We start from the raw sequence: 6,700 nt of genomic DNA, 5'->3' as shown, positions 1-6,700 counted from the left end.
CGCTAACCGGGGGGGGGGACCTCTCGGGTTTTTGGGGTTGTCTCCATCTTGTAAGCGTTCGGTTGACAAAGGCCGGCTGAAAAAGGCACTCCGTGAGTGAGACAGGTAGACTAACCAAGGTAGACACACCCCGTTCGTACCCTGTTTCCCCGAAAATAAGACCTCCCCGGATAATTAGCCCATCCGGGCTTTTGAGCACATGCGCTAAAATAAGCCCTCCCCAAAAAATATTGCAACACAGCAGCAGCCATGAGGTGACTACGCTCGCCGCCTCAAAAATAATAATTTACCCCCCCCCCCGAAAATAAGGCCAAGCGCTTATTTCGGGGGTGAAACAAAAATAAGACCCTGTCGGAGGAGGAGGACCCGGTCTTATTTTCAGGAAAACATAGTGGAAATCCATGTTTTTGTATACAGAAGAGACAATATTTCATTGGACACACAACAGGCACCTTTGTCGGGGCCTTGGTGATCTCTGAGCTGGGTGGTTTCCTTGCAGTTGTTTCGTGAGCCAGCTAGGTTACATCATCAGTGCTAGAAGAGGGTGGATTTTCTCTCTGTTTTTATACAATCTACACCCCCCCCTCCTTCCTAGCATTGATGGTGTCACCTAGTTGGGTCACAAAACGCCTGCAAGAAAAGCACCAAGGTCAGAGGTCACCAAAGACCCCACAAATTCAACCCTCAAACTACAAATATTATCTTTTATTGTTAGGCACACCCTGGTCTCCGATGAGTAAAAGAGCAGGGCATCCTAACTCCGGTTGGAAACTGAGTTGAGGTTACCTAAAGAAGGTCAGACGGCCACTATGTTGAGAAGGATAAATACAGCTGGTCCTCAACTTATGACCACAACTGAGTCCCAAATTTCGGTCGCTAAGTGAAGCCATCGTGAATTCCGCCCTCTCTCACAACCTTTCTTGCCACAGTGAATCACTGCAGTTGTTACGTTAAGGCTGTAAAAACCTCGCACGGCTCCCTGAACATCTGGCAAGCATTCGAAATCTCGATTGCGTGACCGCGGGGAATACAGCGACGGTCGTAAGTTTGAAAAACGGCCGTAAGTCATTTTTTCCAGGGCTGTTACAACTTGGAACAGCCACTAAACGGATGCTTATGAGTCGAGAACAGTTGCAAGCGGTTTGTAAGCGAGCCACCTAGTTTACTCTAGGTTTGAGTTTCTCCGTCTCGGAATATTTCTTCGAAAATGTCGCGTGGGTTTTTTCGTTGTGTAATCAGTGTTATACTATGCCAAACATTTTGATTCTTTCAAAAAAAAAAAATCATGTTCCCTCCGTGTTTTTACTTCCTTACGATGGAAAAGATTGTTTTGGTTCAGTTCTCCAGGCTGAGAGGTGGGATGGGGGGGTACCTGATAGCATTTCTCCCTTCCTTGAAAAATCTCATTTAAAAAAAAAAAATCAAAAGCAATAGATGGAAACTAATCAAGGAGAGAAGCAACTTAAGAGCTGAGGAGAAATTGCCTGACAGTGAGAACAATTAATCCGTGGAACAACTTGCCTCCAGAAGTTGTGAATGCTCCAACCCTGGACGTTTTTAAGAAGATGTCGGATGAGCAATTGTCTGAAGTGGTGGAGGGTTTCCTGCCTAAGCAGGGGGTTGGACTAGAAGACCTCCAAGGTCCCTTCCGACTCTGTTATTCTGTTGTAAATTCTTGTCTTTGGGTTTTTTCCCCCAAACGGGGCTGCCTGCCCTCTTGAGATGGCAAAACGTAAAATAGGATGGCTCCGTCAGCAGTTTTGATTCCCCTGGGAATCAAATCAGCTGAAAGAAAATTTCGATAAATTTTAAAACACCCTAGAAATGGGTTCGAGCGAAATAGGACAAGAAATTTAACTCTTTGTTAAATCGAAACCATCTCGTGTTGTCAACTAGAGGACATTGTGAGGAGAGACAATATTCCATACATCGCCTTGGACAAAAGAACATCTCACAAATCCTTGAATTATTTCAAGATTTCTCTACTTGCAAAGCAACTACAGTGTCTTCCTGAGAAGATACTTCTTATCATTCCATTAGGATAATATTTGGTACTGCTAAGAGGTCTGGACTTCAACTCCCAGAAGTCTTCAGTCAACATGCTGGCTGGGGAATTCTGGGTGCTGAAGTCCTCACACATCTTACCTTCCCATTAGGACAATGTTTGGCCATGCTAAGAGGTCTGGACTTCAACTCCCAGAATTCCTCGAGTCAACATGCTGGCTGGGGAATTCTGGGAGTCGAAGTCCTTTCCTTACCCATTAGGACAGTATTTGGCCATGCTAAAATGTCTGGACTTCAACTCCCAGAAGTCCTCAGCCAGCATGCTAGCTAGGGAATTCTGGGAGTCGAAGTCCTGTCCTTACGCATTAGGACAGTATTTGGCCATGCTAAAATGTCTGGACTTCAACTCCCAGAAGTCCTCAGCCAGCATGCTAGCTAGGGAATTCTGGGAGTCGAAGTCCTTTCCTTACCCATTAGGACAGTATTTGGCCATGCTAAAATGTCTGGACTTCAACTCCCAGACGTCCTCAGCCAGCATGCTAGCTAGGGAATTCTGGGAGTTGAAGTCCTCACACTACTTTCCCATTAGGACAATGTTTGGCCATGCTAAGATGTTTGGACTTCAACTCCCAGAAGTCTTCAGCAAGCATGCTGACTGAGGAATTCTGGGAGTTGAAGTCCTCACATCTTCAAGGTTGAAAAATCACATCATTAGGGGAACAAAAACCAATCACAAAATACACAACCTCTTTGTTGTGACTTCACAGGTCACAACTGACTTCATCCAAGGCATTAAGTTGATTTTGGGGGGGGGGGGGGGAAGACCAAACTGTAAGCCAGAATCTGCAGCACAGTCATAGTTGGAGGAAGCCAACTTAAAAACTTTCACAAGTTGTTATTTCTGTTTTATTTCAAGTACTGCGTGTCCTGGGACTGTCAGCTCCAAGTTAGCCTGAAATAATTCCACTTGAACTAGGAAGGGAATTCACTCAAGTCCATGGACATTGTATTTTGCCAAGTGATTTGGCTCCAGGATGCCTAACTCTCCCACGGAATAAAAATAAACCCAGAATAACAGAATCGGAAGGGATCTTGGAGGTCTTCTAGTCCAACCCATTGCTCTAGCAGGGGACCCTCAACCATTCCGGGCAAAATTCATGATTCAGAATTCAACAACTCAGAATAAATTGCATATCTTTCAAGCCCAGCGTGAGGCTCGAAATAAGTGGCCTAACGTGGCTACCTCCTCACTGCCTAACAGCCTTGAAAAAAGGGACAATAATACAGGTAGTCCTCGACTTACTATCACAACTGAGCCCCCAAAAAATCCGTCGCTAAGTGAAACGTTTTTTTAAAGTGAATTTTGATTCATTTTATGAACATTCATACCACAGTTGTTAAGTGAATCACTGCAGTTGTTCAGTTAACGACACCGTCGTTAAGTGAATCTGATTTTTTTGCTTGTCAGTAAGTTGCAAAAGGGGATTACGTGACCCCAGGGATCTGCAACCGTCATAAGTATGAGTCAGTTGCCGAGCATCTGAATTTTGATCACGGGGAAGCTACAATGGTCATAAGTTTGAAAAATGGTCAAAACTCACTTTTTCCGGTGCCGTCGTAACTTTGAACGGTCGCTAAACGAACTGTTTGCAAGACAAGGACTACCTGTGTAGTGCCACAAAGAATTATTTCTAATTTTGTCGAATTTTACGCGGCCCTTTCAGAAAAATCCTCTTTTGCCATCTTCTAAATCAGTTTTGGGTTTTGTTTGTTTTTTCAATTTTGATCACTTTAAAAATGGGCGGACAGGGAAATTCTGGGAGTTGAACTCCGGCTATCTTAGAAGTCGCCAAGACTGGAAAAACGACCATTGTCACTCTGAACGAACTGTTGTAAGTTGAGGATTATCCGTAGAGGTTTATTTTTCAAGTCCAAGAATGCAGAAGTGAGGCGGTGGAGAGAAGAGACGCGGTAATCGAAGGGTGGGGGGAAACCGGACGCTTGATTTTCAGAAGTATAATATGTATCATTCTAAAATGTCGGCTTGTTTGAACTTCGTACATCGGACTGAAATTCCCCACGGCGGACCAGACGGAAGGGCGAAAACATCCTTCTGCTCGTGTGTCGGACGGATGTTTTCTAACCTTTCTATTGTTTACAAAAACTCTGTACCTGGGTGTGCATTTCATTGAACAACAAAAAAAAAAGATCTTTGGCTATTCTACATCCCGTTTCTTTGGCTCCCGTCCTCTGTAAAATCTGCAAGTGTATTTATTCGCGGAGGGGCGGAAAAAAATAACGATGGATGGATTTCCCCCCTCGACTTTTCCAAACAGAATGTACATTATCTCTTCTGTTTCTTTGTACCAAATACATGCACAATTTTTCCTTCGGGGCATCGTTTCTGACACGGTGTGGCTTTTTCCCTTTGTTGGTTCTCACACTTAAGACCCGTAGCAGATGATTTAAAAAAAAAATGTGTTATTTCTCTTTGGGAAACAGAATATTAAGGGAAAAGTCTTTGTAGATCAGTGATGGGATTCAAATAATTTAGCAACCGGTTCTCTGCCGAGTGACTAGCTCAGTAGGTGGGGCTCGGTGGTCATGTGACTGCGTGGGTGTGGCCAACTCAATGTCACTCACATCGATGGGCGCGTCGCCTTAGCTGTTACAACGCAATAAAGGTTAAATGGAGAGGCAGTTTCTGAAAGCAGGGAAATAAAGATGAGGCTGGAAACAACACCAGAATGTTTCCTTCCTGCCTTCCTTACAGGATTAGCCCTGTAAAGTGCGGAAAAAATCAAAAGGAGATTTCTTCCAACAACCGGTTCTCCGAACTGCTTAGAAAGTTACCAACCGGTTCTCTCGAATCGGTGCGAACCGGCTGAATCCCACCACTGGTGTAGATTCTCCATCATCCAAAGGTGCTTTTTTTTTTTCAGGAGGCAACTGGGCTTTCTGGTTTTTCTTTGAAGGCGTTTTGCTTCTCATCCAAGAAGCTTCTTCAGCTTCTGACTGGATGGTGGGGAATAGAAGGGTTAGACTCCTTGCAGACACGCTGGTCATTTGCATCCTTTTGGAGGGTCGTTGAGGCCACATGGGAGGTTGATCTGTGTGTCTTTTGAGGACTTTTCACTTCCATTCCCCGCTATCCTGTCAGACCCGAAGAAGCTTCTTGGATGAGAAGTGAAACGTCTTCAAAAGAAAAGAAAAAACAAGAAAGTCCAGTTGCCTCCTGAATAAAAGCACCTTTGGGATAACCACGACCTGGATGACGGAGAATCTCTACTGGATTTTAGCTGTAGAATTTGGGATGAAGACCCTTGGAATGGGTGTGGGAGTAGGAACGGATTTCCAGAGGAAAAAATTGCAGACTACAGGAACCATTTGCAGCACTCGGCTGACCCTGAGGACAGAGATAAACCTCCAAGGGCTTCAATGAGCTGACCCTGAGGACAGAGATAAACCTCCAAGGGCTTCAATGAGCTGACCCTGAGGACAGAGATAAACCTCCAAGGGCTTCAATGAGCTTCTAAAAAGGATGCAAATGACTAGCTGTCTGCAAGGAGCATCAATCCTTCCTTTCCCCAATATTCTGTCAGAAGCTGAAGAAGCTTCTTGGATGAGAAGTGAAACGTCTTCAAAAGAAAAAAACAAGGAAGTCCAGTTGCCTCCTGAAAAAAGCACCTTTGGGACAATATTGAGGAAAATCAGCATACAATACAGGTTAGTCTCTCGACTTAACAACCACAACTGAGTCCAAAATTTCTGGTGATCGTGCCACCCAGATGGCTCTCGTGCCGAGGTGGGACTAGAATTCACTCTCTCCTAGTGATTGGATCAAAGTCACGCTTTTCATAATACCGCAAACCCAAGTCCCTTCTGCTCCAGTCTGGGATATTCTGTAAGCCCAACTCGATGGCTGTTTTACATCTCGTTTTAGGTTTTATGAGATTTAAAATAAAATCACCCAAAGTAGATTTTATTTATTATCATTTATTTGGACAGACTTTTTCTGTTACCCCCCTAGCTGGCAATTTTGGACATCATATCATTTCCTCTGGCACTAATTGAGAGTTAAAGGGGATTAAATTCATATTCCGATCATGGGTGATGCCTAGTTAGGTCATGAAACATAATTTTTGTAATCCTTTCTGGAGAAAACCTCTCCAAATGGTCATTTAATTTTAACCCCAACTTAATGATCAATAATTTGATCGAACCAGATCTGGCTGCAAACATCCACAAGGCCACTAGAGGGCGCAAGGTTAAAAGTGAAAAGTTTTTCCATTTCTCTATTCTCTTTACAGGCAGTCCTGGATTTACCAAAGTTTATTTAGTTTATTTAGACACAACAGCACAGGAAAAAGTGACTTATGTTTCTTTCACACTTACGAACATTGCGGTATCCCCGTGGTCAAGTGCTCAGAATTCAGACACTTGGCTGCTGACTCATGCTTACGACGGTGCTCGTGTCCCGGAATCAGGTGATCCCCTTTTGCAACCTTCTGACAAGCAGAGTCAATGGGGAATAGAGATTCACTTAACGACCGCATTACTCACTTTAACAACTGCAGTGATGCACTTAACAATTAGGGCAAAAGTGTCATACAATGGGGCAAAAACTCGCTTAGAGACAGTCTCACTTAACAACATAAATTTTGAGCTCAGTTATAGTCATAAGTTGAGGACTATC

Source organism: Thamnophis elegans, unplaced genomic scaffold, assembly GCF_009769535.1.
Source record: "Thamnophis elegans isolate rThaEle1 unplaced genomic scaffold, rThaEle1.pri scaffold_115_arrow_ctg1, whole genome shotgun sequence".
NCBI lineage: Eukaryota > Metazoa > Chordata > Lepidosauria > Squamata > Colubridae > Thamnophis > Thamnophis elegans.
The sequence above is the reverse complement of the archived record's forward strand: the minus strand, read 5'-3'. Positions refer to the sequence as shown.